Source organism: Schistocerca piceifrons, chromosome 1, assembly GCF_021461385.2.
Source record: "Schistocerca piceifrons isolate TAMUIC-IGC-003096 chromosome 1, iqSchPice1.1, whole genome shotgun sequence".
Classification (NCBI taxonomy): domain Eukaryota; kingdom Metazoa; phylum Arthropoda; class Insecta; order Orthoptera; family Acrididae; genus Schistocerca; species Schistocerca piceifrons.
The window spans coordinates 1,168,304,344-1,168,321,980 of record NC_060138.1 but is presented as its reverse complement, the minus strand read 5'-3'; positions in this window follow the sequence as shown (position 1 = coordinate 1,168,321,980).

The window sequence follows — 17,637 nt, the reverse complement described above, 5'->3', positions numbered from 1 at the left end:
GGTCACCAGATCTGGAGGGACGGGTTCTAGAGAATATTGAGACGAACCCAAATACAGACTCAAGGTCACTTCCGTTTTGTGTACGGAAGCACCCTTGGTAGGAGCCCAGGTCAGTCTGTCAGCAGCGAGCGTCTGAAGTGGTAAGATCTCCGGCTAAGCGCGTGTCTGCTAAGTCCGTAGGACAATGGATTTCTTAAGTTCAGCCTAACTGAAAATTTAATCACCTTTATTTCAGGTTTAGCTTTAAAATATCTAATGTTATCTTAAATTGCAACGCAGTGTAATTCGAGTGTGAAGTTCAGAATATATTCCGGTAGTTGCTTTGTCACTACTTCGTGAGTAAAGTGGAACCACGTGTTGATCAGTAACTCTAACTAAGATCATCAATCTAAAAATGCAAATGTGCGTGAGATTATAACGTCTCGTCTAGACAGTATTTTTCAATATAGTAACTTTTCTTTGTGTTCAACCCACGTGGGGTGTACTTTGTAAGACCAGTACTACGTGCTTATACAATTGTTTGAGCCATCAGGTTAATAGTAAGACGATAGTAACCAGTTCGAGGTTTTTCTTTTGTAAATTGCATTTCGATCTAATTTATTTTAATTATCAAAATTATTGTGGAGTTACACTCTTTGTGTAAACTAAGTTGAACACGTGATGCATGTGGTGTAATCATCAAAGTAGCCCTCAGCTATTCTTTTCGGGAAGATTTCACAGAGAGTTAGTATGAATTTAGTATACCAGTATGTGGTAATTACATGACGGACAGGATTGCGCTACGAACGTAACTTCTTTGGGAAAATTGAATCGGTTGGTTGTGGTTAATTTCCTCTTGCGTATGTTTCAACGTTCTTCGTGTGTTATTTTATGAATGCAGTGTTGAATGCAGTCTCCCAATCTTGGCTCCATATTTGATGTGTTCCGTAAGATTACAATCTCACATTTACACAGTCCTAAATAAGGCACCAGTTTAGTTATGAATCAAGTTTAATATGCTGAAATTTCAATGATCAATGTTAAAATAAATTTCCTAATATAAACTGATTTATTTCTTTTTATTTAAATTCTCTTTTTGTATATATATATACACTCCTGGAAATTGAAATAAGAACACCGTGAATTCATTGTCCCAGGAAGGGGAAACTTTATTGACACATTCCTGGGGTCAGATACATCACATGATCACACTGACAGAACCACAGGCACATAGACACAGGCAACAGAGCATGCACAATGTCGGCACTAGTACAGTGTATATCCACCTTTCGCAGCAATGCAGGCTGCTATTCTCCCATGGAGACGATCGTAGAGATGCTGGATGTAGTCCTGTGGAACGGCTTGCCATGCCATTTCCACCTGGCGCCTGAGTTGGACCAGCGTTCGTGCTGGACGTGCAGACCGCGTGAGACGACGCTTCATCCAGTCCCAAACATGCTCAATGGGGGACAGATCCGGAGATCTTGCTGGCCGGGGTAGTTGACTTACACCTTCTAGAGCACGTTGGGTGGCACGGGATACATGCGGACGTGCATTGTCCTGTTGGAGCAGCAAGTTCCCTTGCCGGTCTAGGAATGGTAGAACGATGGGTTCGATGACGGTTTGGATGTACTGTGCACTATTCAGTGTCCCCTCGACGATCACCAGTGGTGTACGGCCAGTGTAGGAGATCGCTCCCCACACCATGATGCCGGGTGTTGGCCCTGTGTGCCTCGGTCGTATCCAGTCCTGATTGTGGCACTCACCTGCATGGCGCCAAACACGCATACGACCATCATTTGCACCAAGGTAGATGCGACTCTCATCGCTGAAGACGACACGTCTCCATTCGTCCCTCCATTCACGCCTGTCGCGACACCACTGGAGGCGGGCTGCACGATGTTGGGGCGTGAGCGGAAGACGGCCTAACGGTGTGCGGGACCGTAGCCCAGCTTCATGGAGACGGTTGCGAATGGTCCTCGCCGATACCCCAGGAGCAACAGTGTCCCTAATTTGCTGGGAAGTGGCGGTGCGGTCCCCTACGGCACTGCGTAGGATCCTACGGTCTTGGCGTGCATCCGTGCGTCGCTGCGGTCCGGTCCCAGGTCGACGGGCACGTGCACCTTCCGCCGACCACTGGCGACAACATCGATGTACTGTGGAGACCTCACGCCCCACGTGTAGAGCAATTCGGCGGTACGTCCACCCGGCCTCGCGCATGCCCACTATACGCCCTCGCTCAAAGTCCGTCAACTGCACATACGGTTCACGTCCACGCTGTCGCGGCATGCTACCAGTGTTAAAGACTGCGATGGAGCTCTGTATGCCACGGCAAACTGGCTGACACTGACGGCGGCGGTGCACAAATGCTGCGCAGCTAGCGCCATTCGACGGCCAACACCGCGGTTCCTGGTGTGTCCGCTGTGCCGTGCGTGTGATCATTGCTTGTACAGCCCTCTCGCAGTGTCCGGAGCAAGTATGGTGGGTCTGACACACCGGTGTCAATGTGTTCTTTTTTCCATTTCCAGGAGTGTATATATGAATTTACAAGAAGTTTAATAAAGATGTGGATCGTGAACACTAAATCAAAAATTATTTGTATCACACCATATTTGTAATCTGGGATTGTTTGATCATTAAGAATTTCCTGAAAAACGCATTTGTTAGGTCTTCAAATATTGCTATAATACAGATCTGGACCTTCTAGCAATCAAAGTGGAATCACCCTAGAATCAACAAGATGAGCCATAATAACTTCGACGAAATCTACGTGGGAATCCATTCAAGATAAGTGCCAAGATTAATGCCTTTTTTTTTTTACAGTGACTTCTTTATTTCCATTCTGACGATACCATCCACAGTCAATAACTTCGTTGTTGCGCGATAAAGCAAACGTATGCTGCGTGAGCATCATTATTAATCTGATTTCTAACCTACTTTGCAAGTGCTGGCATTGTTAGAACTTCCATTGATCGACGGTCGGATCCCTATGGCACCGTCTGCACTGCAATCGTAACCGATGATGTCGTTTGGTCAACATGTGAACACGCAGGGATAGTCTGCTGCGGAGCTCCATGTTCTTTCTCTGCCTCGTGATGACTGGGTGTTGTCTGCTGTGCTTAGGTTAGTTAGGATTAAGTAGTTCTAAGTTCTAGGGGACTGATGACCATAGATGTTAAGTCCCATAGTGCTCAGAGCCATTTGAACCATTTTGAGCTCCATGTTCAACAATGAACGATGAAAGGTGTGCTCCGAAGCACTTGTGCGTGCACCAGCGTTGTGCTCGTTCGGCAGAGATACCACAGATCACCATCGATCCTGCTTTACAGGGCAGACAAGTCTCCGAATCTCACGTTGTGTTAAGAGTCATGGATGTCTAACTATTTAGCGCTTACGTTCTACCTCTTTCCCCAGATGCTAACGGCAGTAGCACGTGAACACTGTTTTCGAGATACCCGTTCAAAGGCTCAGCGTAGCAATAATCTGTCAAAGTCGCTTATCTCAATCGATTTCCCCATTTGGAGCCCCTGTCGTAGCCGCAACGCCACCAGGCGGCATCCAACGTCGTGGTGGCAGAGGTCATATGTTTTCGTCTGTTAGCGTATATAACAATGGTTTAGTTCATCGTGTCTCTCCACGGTAGTACGAGAAGGACGATGTTCGTGTAACGACTCGTGTACTTATCCCCTCCTGGCCTTAGAAAGTGGAGAACTGCTCGCTCCCACGCGCGTGACGTGCAGAACCAGAGAGATGTACTGGCTGACATTCCAGCCTAGCATTATGGCAGCGCGCCCAGTTGTTCCCTCCTAGCGAAGTCGTAGATCACGCTCCGGCAGTGAAAAGGCAGAGGTCGCAGGTTCTCGCGAAATAAGAATGTATGTGGGAGGGAGGGCCCGGCTGACCTCTGGGCTAGGTGGCCTCGACGCCGCTCCGGTGAGCAGGTAGGCCGAGCACTGCGGCCGCGGTGAATGGGCGAGCGGGTGAATGAGGTCGGCCGGCAATGAATGGAGAACTTGCCGGCATTGTCTCTGCGGGGCAGACCGGGGTGCCCTGTGGGAATCTGCGGCGGCGCAGGCGTACTCCACCCGCGCGGGAGTGCCGTCGCACCTGCCTAACAGGCGCTCCGCTGTTCCGTTGCCAGGTTACGCCAGTGGACCGCCGGGCTGGCCCGCTGCCAACAATGGGCAACAGTACCGCAGACTGGCGCGCGTTGTTACAAACTGGCGACGAAAGGTTCTCGTTCCGTGCTATTAATGTCGAGACACTGTTGTGACACACAGAGTGGTGGGGACTGCTCTGTGTGTGTCCAAAGAACAGGGTGGGCGAGTAGCCCTCGTATTCATTATAACATTATGAATATGGTATCGGTAGATTCATTAAAGCTTTGGAGTTCATCTTTACGTTCTTCAGGAGGTACAGGTCGTATCACTTAATCTGTTCAAACTGTTCACGCAATATTTCGACAGATAACATTTGTAAGCACCTTGTAAGTTTGTAAAGTTGATGCATCAAGTTTTTCTGAAAGAGGTGCTGATATTCAAGATAATAAAAGCGGGTTAAAAGCTGTGACCTATCAAGGAAGTTATCCTTGCATTACTGAGCAACTGTTTCACCAGATATCCAGTCCAGTTTACCGAATTGCCATCCACACTAACATTAATTACAATTTTTTAATTATCATCTTACAACAACCGGTGATATATATATATATATATATATATATATATATATATATATATATATATATATATAAAGAGAATTTAAATAAAAAGAAATAAATCAGTTTGTATTTGGACATTAATTTTAACATTGATCATTGTTCCGTTAAAATTTCAGCATGTTAAACTTGATTCATAACTAAACTGGTGCCTTATTTAGGATTGTGAAAATATAAGTTTGTAATCTTACAGGACACATCAAATATGGAGCCAAGATTGGGAGACTGCATACAACACTGCATTCGTAAAATCACACACGAAGAACGTTGAAACACATGCAAGAGGAAATTAACCACAACCAACCGATTAAATTTTCACCCAAAGAAGTTACGGTCGTAGCACAATCCTATCCGTCATGAAATTACCACACACTGGTATACTAAATTTATACTAATTGTCTGTGAAATCTTCCCGAAAAGAATAGCTGAGGGCTACTTTGATGATTACACCACATGCTTCACGTGGTCAACTTGGTTTACACAAAGAGTGTAACTTCACAATAATTTTGATAATTAAAATAAATTAGATCGAAATGCAATTTACAAAAGAAAAACCTCGAACTGGTTACTATCGTCATACTATTAACCTGATGGGTCAAACAATTATATAAGCACGTGGTACTGGTCTCACAAAGTACACCCCACGTGGGTTGAACATCAAGAAAAGTTGCTATATTGAAAAATATTGTCAAGATGAGACGTTATAATCTCAAGCACATTCGCATTTAAGATTGATGATCTTAGTAAGAGTTACGGATCATCAACACTTGGTTCCACTTTGCTCACGAAGTAGTGACAAAGCAGCTACCGGGAGATATTCTGAACTTCACACTCGAATTACACTGTGTTGCAATTTAAGATAACATAAGATATTTAAGATCTAAACCTGAAATAAAGGTGATTAAATTTTCAGTTAGGCTGAACTTAAGAAATCCATTGTCCTACTGACTTAGCAGGGACGCGCTTAGCCGGAGATCTTAACACTTCAGATGCTCGCCGTGGACGGACTGGCCTGGACCCCCTACCGAGGGTGCCTCACAGATACAAACGGAAGTGACCAGAGAGGCAGCTTCCTATACCAACATGACAAGGGACGGACAGGACCATACCAAGAATAGAAATCTCTTTGCTTTTAGACAGCGTAGCTACCTGTTCCGACATTGGTCCTACTGTTCTCTAGCAGACAGGCTTGTCTGCTACCATCAAGCATGCAACTAGAAATACATTTTCTCATTCATGCTTTCACACAGAGGGGAAGGGGGATGACGGTATCTTATCATATACACTATATAAAAGAAAGCAGATGTAGGTTCGTATGAGACTGTGTGACATGAATTAACATATAAACTGCGTTTTAAAGTGTAGTAGTGTGACAGATCGTTCTTGTTTATGTGTAAAAGTAACACGTTCCACTGCCCAGTCTCCTCCCAGAGTCAGAAACACCACAGTAAATTTAGAAGTGGAAAGTATGCCATAAATGACAACAGATTTAAGAAATTAACACGAAAGGAATCCAACAGAGACCTTTCAAGTTCTATATACAAGAAGTATAGTATGGATATGGTGTGTGTGTGTGTGTGTGTGTGTGTGTGTGTGTGTGTGTGTGTGTGTGTGTATGTGTGTGCCCAAAGAACAGAGAGGGCGAGAAGCCCTCGTACCCCTTATAACATTATGGATATGGTACCGGTAGATTCATTAAAGCTTTCTGGTTCATCTTTACGATCTTCAGGAGATACGGGTCTTACCATTTAATCTGTTCAAACTGTTTGCACAAAGTTTCGACATATAAAATCTGTGGGCGCTCATTAACAGTAAGCCAACCGGTTCCACACAACCTCTTTAACAACACGTTAACCTGGTTTCGACAGCTCTAAAACTATGTTCATAAGAATGGTAAAAGTTATATGAACTCACATGACAACTTGTAAGGCGGCCGGAGTAGCCGAGCGGTTAAAGGCGCTACAGTCTGGAACCGCATGACCGCTGTGGCCGCAGATTCGAATCCTGCCTCGGGCATGGATGTGTGTGATGTCCTTAGGTTAGTTAGGTTTAAGTAGTTCTAAGTTCTAGGAGACTTATGACCACAGCAGTTGAGTCCCATAGTGCTCAGAGCCATTTGAACAACTTCTAAATTTTCAGCAACAGTGCTATCGTTAAACGACATAGTTTTGTTCCATGAGTCAAGAATATAGGTGTAAAAAAAAAGACGGAGTAATGCAATCACAGTTTCACCATACGGCGCAAGTTAACTTGTTTAGTCTGATGCCTCTTGCGCTGTATATGGGCCTGTCTTAGACGGCTACAGCACTTAGTTTGAGCCGCCGCTTGCAACTATGATTGTATCACTCTGATAAATGTATGTCTTTTTTACTGTGACCTATAGTCTTGACTGGTGGAACAAAACCATATCATTAGACGATAGCCCTGAGCCTGAAAATTTAAAAGTTGTCATGCGAGTTCATGTAACTTCTACAATTCTGATGAAGCTATCGAAACCTGGTTAACGTGGTTGTGCAACCGGTTTGCTGCTACATTTTTTTGTATATTTGCATACACGGTTGCTGAACGCACAGCCCAAAAATGTTTAAAATATCAAAATCTGTAGGCACCTTGTAAGTTCTACATACAAGAAATATAATATGGATTTTACACCTTATCGAAAACTATCTTGAATGTAAGCTTACAACCAACTTTGCAAGTAAACAGTTATCGAGAAAACATAAATTTTGAAACAGACAAAAGACATATTACGTGTAAACTAACGTCCGAGCGTTAACATCATAGAAATAACCTGTTAATTTCAATGACAAACGAACAAAGTTAATATTATATTTTAAATATATGTTAATTATACTATATTAAATTATTAATTAAATTACGTTTTGGAACATTATGTCTTACTCGAGACTGAGACACTGAAAAAATTCCTAGTTTTTGTCGGTTCTATCCCAAATACAAAATAGCTAAATTTGAAATATGAAAATTGCGTCACAACTTTGAATTCTAAAGCACAGTTGAATCACAAAATAGTTCACACCAAAATTACTTTTATTATTTGTAAATCCTGATGCAGAACATGAAACAGATGTAACCTGTTCATAGAAAAACACAGAGCTCCAAAACACCTGTTTGACAATGTGAGCCGGCCTCTGTGGCCGAGAGGTTCTAGGCGCTTCAGCCCGGAACTGCGCTGCTGCTACGGTCATAGGTTCGAATCCTGCCTCGGGCATTGCTGTGTGATGTCCTTAGGTTAGTAAGGATTAAGTAGTTCTATGTGTATGGGACTGATGACCTCAGATGTTAAAGTTCCATATTGCTTGGAGCCTTTTCTTTTTTTTTTTTTTTTTTTGACGATGTGAGTGGAAAACATGCCCAAATCAAATTAAATATACCATTGTCAGAATCGTATTCTCATAAATAAATATCTGTACGTGTTATTCTCAACCAGTGTGTTTCATATTTTTCCAGTTCTGGCAATACTATTAACGTGTCTCAACAATGTGTAAACTAAGGCCAGAATAAGAACTGCAGCCTGAACCTGGAGGGTTTACGAGGTCGTTGACGTACTGATGCAGATGACATACTTGGTTTATGGGGAATGCTAGGAAGCTGTGTGTGTTCAGGATCGCACTATAAACAGTTGTCATCACCAATATATGTGAATACTCTAATCAGTTGTGAAAGTGCACCAGAATCTGAAAGTAAGCCATTGGTAGAAAATGACATTATGGGCAAGACTATTTATTTAAAGACAAACGTCAAATATAAACCTGCTACCAGACTCTATTTTTACAAGCTTGCGCAAGAAGAAGAAGCAGCGGCCTGGAAGATTATTGTCCAAACTTCAAAATCATAAAACGAAGTACAATTGTAAAGGGTGGGTGTTTTTGCTTGCTTATTCTTGAATTGAGAACAGTTGTGTGAGGTGAAATGAGAAGTTTCATGTCGCAATATTTCTCACCACATTACAGCTTTTCACACAGTTTTCAACTCGCGAACATAAAAACAGCGGAATGGATAATGCATCTTGCCAACATCAAAAAGTGAAATAAGTTTATACACAACAATGTTAAATATTAACTCTCTGAAAGAACATTAATCTTAAGCACAATATTAAGACAGTTTGATTGGAAGTTTCTTTACATTAATCCTAAGCACAATAATATGAAAGTTTAATTGGACGTTTCTTTACAAAATTGCTCCTACACATACGTTATGATGTTGGTCAGTACTACGAAAGTGGTCCTATTCCGGTTCAAAGTTCGGTACTATTTACGATGACAATCAAGTCTACGGTGGATGGTTAGTCAAGTGACAAATTTGAGCACAAGATTACTCAAGGCCGCTCAAGTTTACAGTGGACGCAAGATGGTGAACCAACAAAGTTTATGCCTCTGCACGTGATCTTTACCTTAAGCTGCGACGTGCTGCTGTCTGCAAGGCAGCTCTCCCCCACTGAAATTCCTACAAAACTAATCTGGCCTTTGCTGAACTTCCTAGTGAGTTTCCGCCAATCGGACGTTTTGTGCCCACCTAAAGTACATTGACCTTTCCATGTGTCGCACTCGCTGGACGAAAATACGTCACTTTCTTTTGTTCGTACCCCGTTGGAATTTCGAAACGCAGTTTTCTAAAGCTTCTTCTCTGCTCTTGTACCGATGCCCTCGCTACAGGCGGCCCTCCAGCTTCAATCACCTGGCCCGGGGTCGCTGCCCTCTTTCCTGCCATCCCTTTAAGTGGTTGCTGGCATAACTCCTGCAGCACAGTTTCGCTATGCCATTGTGGAGGTGGCTTTTTAAAATTAAAAGCGACTCATCTCCCATTCCTTGTTCCACCTTCCCCTCAAAGACATGCATTGTATAGAAATGGTATGTTAATTATTGTCGATGGACTGTCATCCCTTTTTGCATTAGATATTGATAGGCAAATGTTCCCATAAGTGTCGATTACGTTATGTGTCATCTTCACCTTCTCAATGGAATTTGTAAAGGTCTCATCTAAGGTGCGAATCTGACCATTTATTCTGCCACCTTACACAATTAATTCAGCTACACCTTGTCCACTATGTCCAAATTTAGATTCTCTAGGGTAGAAGACTAGTACTAAAATTTGGTAGTTGCCAAAGAGGTATTAGGACAGGTGAAAGACACTGTTACCTGCCGGCCGGTGTGGCCAAGCGGTTCTAGGCGCTTCAGTTTGAAACCACGCGACCACTACGGTCGCAAGTTCTAATCTTACCTCGGGCATGGATGTGTGTGATGTCCTTAAGTTAGTTAGGTTTAAGTAGTTCTGAGTTCTAGGGGACTGATGACCTAAGATGTTAAGTCCCATAGTGCTCAGAGCCAGCCACTGTTCCCCTATGTAGTATGAAATGTTGTTATGCAGGCTGGTAACTATGTTACATGTTATCAGTTTTTGGATTCAATTGTTGGAATTCATGTTCACATGTTTTCGTAGTGGCAGTTGAATTTTAATTTCCATCGTTGGCAGCTATGAGCAGTCATAGTCACATTAGTGATGAGCGCTTAGTGACAGGTGTGTGGGTGCACGAATAACAACGCACAGGGCAGACAATGAGACCGATTATAAGAGGATTCCAGAAAAGATTTAATAGGGCGCCACTGAGAAAAGCAGCACTTCTGGATTGGGAAAGACGTGCTTTTGCTTTGGCAGTGTTAAAGACAGACCACGGAGCGGAGACACATGCGCCGTAGTGACTCCCCATGACCAGTTTTGAGGTGAGGCGAGCTCTTGTGTTAAAACAAATGAATTAGCATTCGATACTAGGGGGGTACGGGGACTTCTCACCCACCCTGTAGTAGAAAAAAGTTGTAAGTTCTTCGGTTGTTTTCAGATTTTGTGTACAGAATATGTAATAAAACTGATTACAGAAAATTGCCCTGATTAAAAATGGTTCAAATGGCTCTGAGCACTATGGGACTTAACATCTATGGTCATCAGTCCCCTAGAACTTAGAACTACTTAAACCTAACTAACCTAAGGACAGCACACAACACCCAGTCATCACGAGGCAGTGAAAATCCCTGACCCCGCCGGGAATCGAACCCGGGAACCCAGGCGTGGGAAGCGAGAACGCTACCGCACGACCACGAGCTGCGGACCCCTGATTAAAGATGCCCCGAAATCAGAGGAATTTGATTGTGGCTACACACATGATGACGCCCCCATCTCATGCAGATAGCCCTGTTAAAAACATAATTTTGTTCTTACTTGTTTGTTTTGTATGACCTTTTAGTCTCTATTTTCTTAGTGACAGAAGGATTATTAGAGAAGTAATTACGTTAGGACTCAAAACCCAAATGAGAGTTTTAACAACTGTATATGGAACCGATTCCCAGATTGTTTTGATAGGACTAAATACTTTTGAAATAATGTACTTGAGGCACTGCTGTGTCTTAGTGACGGTGCGGTGTCAAAGTTTCAGGTTATGGAATTGACAGGAGTGCCTGGTGGACTAAATATGCAAAGAACTTTAATTGTGATTGACTACAGGAGACTCTTCGAAGCAGGGAAATCATTGTTGGAAGCCACCAAAGAAGTAAGAATAAGAATAAGAAGTTTGAAAAAGAAAATCGAGGGGAGAAAAACACCAGAACCAAGATGAATACGGACGTGGAATGCATTAGTGTTACTCATAGTAGGGGGAGAAACAAGCTTTAATTGGAATATCTCGAAAGTTCACTTTTTTGATGTTCTGGTACGCAGTGGTTAAAAACCATTAAGGTAGAGGGCAGAAATTTTGTATACTGTCTTAAAACATACTTAACTAAAAGGCAGACTATTCTTACATTAAATTTGAAAATCAAAGACTTTTTTAAACATAAACTATGAGTTAATTACCAAAATTTTTGATAATCATTATTAAAAAAGTTTTTGAACAGTAATTTACGATAGCAACATATTTTTAGAAGTCTACTTTAAGCAAAATAGTATAAAGAACTTCTAGAAAAATATCAAGCATTTACATTGTTTTTATTTCGAGATATGAGTACCTATTCGTAGATAACTAATTAGCAAGCTTTATTTCACTTACAACACAAAATATAGTCCAGAAAAAAGTGAGAGACCAAAAGCTGTGGTTCATCCATGAAATTTCTCCCAAAAGATCTGTTTAAAAATGGTAAGCATTACATGAGCTTACAACTCTCATTCTTTAAGCTGTACTAGGAAACTAACAAATATTTCAAGATTGCATGGGCTTGCAACTCTTATTCTTTGAGCTACACTAGAAAAATGACAAATATTTCAAATAATAAGATTAAAAACAGCCGACCAGTTGCAATGGATAAAGTGATCTTTACCTAGGTTTCGACAGATTTAAATCTATCTTCTTCAGAAGGCGGCAGTATTACATTAATATGGAATGATATGTCATATTAATGTAATACTGTCGCCTTCTGAAGAAGATAGATTTAAATCTGTCGAAACCTAGGTAAAGATCACTTTATCCATTGCAACTGGTCGGCTGTTTTTAATGTTACTACGTGGAACCGTTGCTGTTGCGCAGCTATGTTTAAAATACTGAAATATTTCAAAGTTCCCCTTGTGTTCACGAATCAGCCCCGAAACGATCCGGTCTGCTGTAAGCGAAATAACCACTTCACCTATGAAATCTATAAACGCACGAAGCGCATACCATGAGCATGACTGGCTAGCAGTTGTAACTTAAATACCTTTCCACACAAAGACTGAAAATACTGAGTAACAGAATAGACACTGAAAGGCTCGAGTGCGATATCGTTAGCCGCTTCGAAGTTATCGACGCAACCTGAAAGAAACACACGTAAACGCTAGTAACAGTCTTGTACTGAATTAACGAACGCCGATTGCGCAAGCAATTCTCAGTGAATAAATACGTTTGCTGAAGGCAAATGATCATGGTAGAATTCCCACTATCGTTTAATTTATACGAGGGGCGTCCAGTAGGTACTGTAACACTTTTTTATCGTCCAATTTCGGTTGAAAAAATGCAGAATTTGTTGAGGGACTTCGTGGTATGTTCACGCTTCAGCCACTATACTTTCCTGAAGTCCCCGATTGGTGGTGGCGCAACACTTAGTCTTCAACATGGCGTACGTAATGGAGGAGCGTTCGAAGCAGAGAGCTGTCATTAAGTTTCATTCGGCGGAAAACAAGAGCACCGCAGATTTTTCGTAGGTGCTTGCAGACTGTCTACGAAGAGCTGGCAGTGAACAAAAGTGCGGTGAGTCGTTGGGCGAGGCGTCTGTCATCATCGCAACAAGATCGGACAGCCATGTTCGATCTGCCGCTGGCCGGCTGCTCAAAGCTGCGACTCCTGCAGTATTGGAACATGTGGACACTCATGTTCCAGGTGATCGACGGATCACAAACACCTCATTGCACAGCTGGTCGTCTCTGTTTGTAGTGCTGGTGCACTTGTGATGAGCCGGCCGCTGTGACCGAGCGGTTCTAGGCGCTTCAGTCTGAAACCGCGCTGCTGCTACGGTCGCAGGTTCGAATCCTGCCTCGGGTATGGATGTGTGTGATGTCCTTTTGGTTAGTTAGGTTTAAGTAGTTCTAAGTCTAGAGGACTGATGACCTCAGATGTTAAGTCCCATAGTGCTTAGAGCCATTTGAACCATTTTTTGAACTTGTGAAGACACACTCGTCCAACAGTTGTGGCACTCAAAGGTATGCCTCCGGTGGATTCTTCGCCGGCTAGCAGAAGACCTTAATGAGAAACGAAGGACCATCTGCGATCAGTTGCTTGGACGTTACGATGCTGATCGTGACACTCTTTTGTCGAACATGGGTTCATCACTTCGAACGGAAAACAAAACGGTAGCCCATAGAGTGGAGCGTGAACAAATTCAGAGAGATGGTGCGTAAATTACTCATTATTTCCTAGAAACACAGCTCATAATACATGGTAGAACGTAATTAGTTACATAAATCACTTGGCATTCTATACCATTGCCTAAAATGGACTTTACTCACAAAATATTCCAGAAAGCGACGAATATACCAAGAATCTTTGGATTAATGACGAATGTCGCTTATAATACAAATGCGCAATATAACGTAAACTACGTCCTATCGGTACCGGCAGACCGCCATGTCACCCTCTGCTAATATGGGAGGGTGTGGGGTAGGCACACCACTCTCATGGTCGTTGTCAGTTTCTTTGAGCTGGAGCCGCTACTACTCGGTCAAGTAGCTTCTCAACTGGCCCCATGAGGTTGACTGCACTCCGTTCCAGTCCTTCCAGCAAGGAATAATTCCCTGTCAGTACCGGGAATCGAACCAGGTCCTGTGCATTGCAGCCAGCCGTGCTGACGACACAGTTACGGAGGCGGACCAAATGCATAATACAGAGAAGACGAATTCTGCCCACATGAACGGAGACTGGATGCCTCACAGTGCAAATCATATCGAATCACTTATAATGTTTCGGCACAGACTACTTTGCACTAAAACAAACATTCCAAGCTGCGCTTTGCAGTGTGTTACCGCACAACTCGTAGCTCGTAACTAGGGAATGCGTAAAGCAAGTATACCTCATTGTACGTTTCCACATATAAACATGAGCGCCACAGGTCAGCCAACGTCTCCGTCAACATACACTCTAAATGGTTCAAATGGCTCTGAGCACTATGGGACTCAACTGCTCAGGTCATTAGTCCCCTAGAACTTAGAACTAGTTAAACCTAACTAACCTAAGGACATCACACACATCCATGCCCGAGGCAGGATTCGAACCTGCGACCGTAGCGGTCTCGCGGTTCCAGACTGCAGCGCCAGAACCGCGCGGCCACTTCGGCCGGCCATACACTCTAGGGATGAAAAATAAATAAATAAATAAATATGGCACACCACGAAGAAATTACTCGAATGAGGCGAAAATTCGGTTGATGTCATGTGCAAGTACAGAAAAACAAATAATCGCATTTTTCAGAAATGAAATGAATGTTTACTCGAGAGAAAGAGATGCAGAAATTGACCAAGTCACTAATGCGTTGGTCCACATCTGGCAGTTATGCAAGCAGTTATTCGGCTTCGCATTCATTGATGTTGTTGAATGTCCTCCTGAGGTACATCGTGCCAGATTCTGTCGAATTGGCGCTTTAGATCGTCAAAATCCAGAAACGGTTGGAGGGTCCTGCCCATAATGCCCCAAACGTTCCCAATTGGAAAGAGATCCGGCGACGTTTGCTGGCCAAAGTAGGGTTAGGCAAGCACTTTAAGGCAAGCAGTAGAAATCCTCGCCGTGTATGGGCAGGACTTACCTTGTTGAATTGTAATCCCAGGATGGATTTCCGTGAAGAATATCGTTGACGCAGTCAAAACGAATTTTCACTTGCCCAATAATGCATGTTATGCCAATTAAAATTACCATGTTTCATGAATGTAGCCTCGTCAGTAAATAAAATCAAATTAATAAGTGTGTCATCCGTCTGAGTCTGACATTGAGCCCACCAGCAGAATTCAATGCGACGCGTGCAATCCGCACTAGTTAATTCTTGGTGGAGACTGATTTGGAAAGGATGATCTTTATGGCGATGCGGAACACGAACAACACTACTCTGGCTCCTGCCAGATTCCCTTGCGATTTGACACGACCTAACACAAGGATCTCGAGCCACAGTGGCAAGAGTACCAATTTTCGTTTCCTCGCTAGTTATTTTCCTTTGCCGTATGCGTTAAAGATCCAGGTGTTCTCGTTCTATCATGCTTGTATCTAAATGTACGACGTGAAAGGTGAGTATGTTGAGGATATCTTTCAGAGTATAACTCTCTAGCTCTCACTGAATTTCATTGCCATTCCCCGTAAATGAGAAGCATATCGACTTGTTCTTCGAAGACACACATCATTCACATTCGCTCTATGATTTACATGGTTATTATTTGTTGGTCCGTGTTTGCAGATTATTACTCAATGATCTGCAGGTCTGCCTTTATTGCAAACACACGTTTTTTTTATTTTTTACCTGCGACTATTTCAGTTTAACGGTTAAGAGTTGTTATCTTCAACTGCGATACTGTCGATATTATTTTAATTGTTAATGTCACAAAACAGAGCACAACAGTCCTGTGGCTCGCAAATGTAGTAGTACAACTATGATCGGTCAGGGTAGCGGTAATGAGAAACAAGCGACAGTAGTCACGAAATATAGCGATTGGTTCTGACATTCCATGAGCGAAGTTCGAACCAAGCCTCTGGGATCCAGTGCGGGAACATTACTTAGCAATCTTAACCCTTTTCCCGACAGATGACACTTGTGTCAATCAGAACGATGGTTCAACAGTTCTGTATTGTTCTTTTCAGTGCAATTTACGAGAGTTGCCCAGAAACTAATGCGCCGCCAGGACAAGGATTGGTACCGACGGGGCATATACGCCCTTGTTTAGCGCTGGAGGAAGGCCGTAGAAGGGGATGGAGATTACGTGGAAAAACAGGGTATGTAGAAAAAACACTATTTTTTCGTGTATGTAATTCTCAGTGTGTTCAATAAAGAATTGTTGAAGACAAAAATGCGTTGCATTACTTTCTCGTACAATGGACAAGAAAAGAAGTAAACTCTGGAACTTCTTTACCGGATTAACCAATGATCAGGCAAAATGTACTCTTTTCCATACATTATATTCATTTCAAAAATGGTTCAAATGGCTCTGATCACTATGGGACTCAACTGCTGAGGTCATTAGTCCCCTAGAACTTAGAACTAGTTAAACCTAACTAACCTAAGGACATCAGAAACAGCCATGCCCGAGGCAGGATTCGAACCTGCGACTGTAGCGGTCTTGCGGTTCCAGGCTGCAGCGCCTTTAACCGCACGGCCACTTCGGCCGGCTATATCCATTTCCTTGAAAGGTGGTTCTACATCGAACTTTAAAAAAATCTTATAAACAGAACATCGATCATCATACGAGACCATAGTTACAGTTTCACTAGAACCGTCAGAACCCAACAGATCCCAAGTAGTTCGAGAATTTTCTGCTGAAATGCCAGTCCCGTCTACATCAAGATCTGAAGTTTCTTCATTAAAACCTCAACCTCAACAACATCAACAAACAACCATTACCATATTTGTCACAAAACTCTTAAGTGTTGCAAGAGAAAAAAATTATTAATTTAATTTTTAATATTTTTTATTTTATTTTATTTCAATTTTTAATATTGGCAACTGTTTGCTGTGACTAACAATGCTGGCTTCAAAGTTTTGACCGTTTGATGCCCCACTATAAATTATCATCAAGGTAGATACTGAGTACAACATTAATGGACGCTCAGTATGTCAGACAGCAAAATACATTAAAAGGCGAATTGGGAAGTGTATCTCACGATTTCACCGCTACCGATGGTTGGACGTCTCGGGCAACGATGTTCTATCAGGCAGTACACTTACATCGTAAACTGGGAAGTGAAGTCTGCATTATTAGGATGTTTTGAACGTTATTAGAGGCTTACAGTCGACTGTATTAAAACGGAATTATGTAACTTACTATGTAAGTGGGAAGAACCAGATAAAATATATGCCTTTGTTACAGATACTGCCCCAAACATGAAAACAGAAATTTGATTGGCAGGCTATGAACATCTGCCTTGTGTCGCGCATATACTTAAATAACAGTGCGTTAGCGATTTAAGAGCAATCACAAGATCATACAAAAACAAAATCAATCGTAGAACACTTCCATAGACGTCTAGTGTCTACAAAAAAATTAACTTCAATATAAGAGCAGCTCAGGCCTGGACAAAAGAATAGCCTTTAAAACTGAAAACAGATCTCGCCACTAAGTGGAACAGCTCACTGGATGTGCTGCAAAGGCTTTACGTCCTACAAGCACCCCTTGAAGCCGCGCTTGGACTTCTCCACAATCCTGCGGAAAGTCATCTTGAAACTGAATGGCAAGCTGCATCAGAAATTGTTAAAATTTTAAAGCCTTTTAAATAGTTT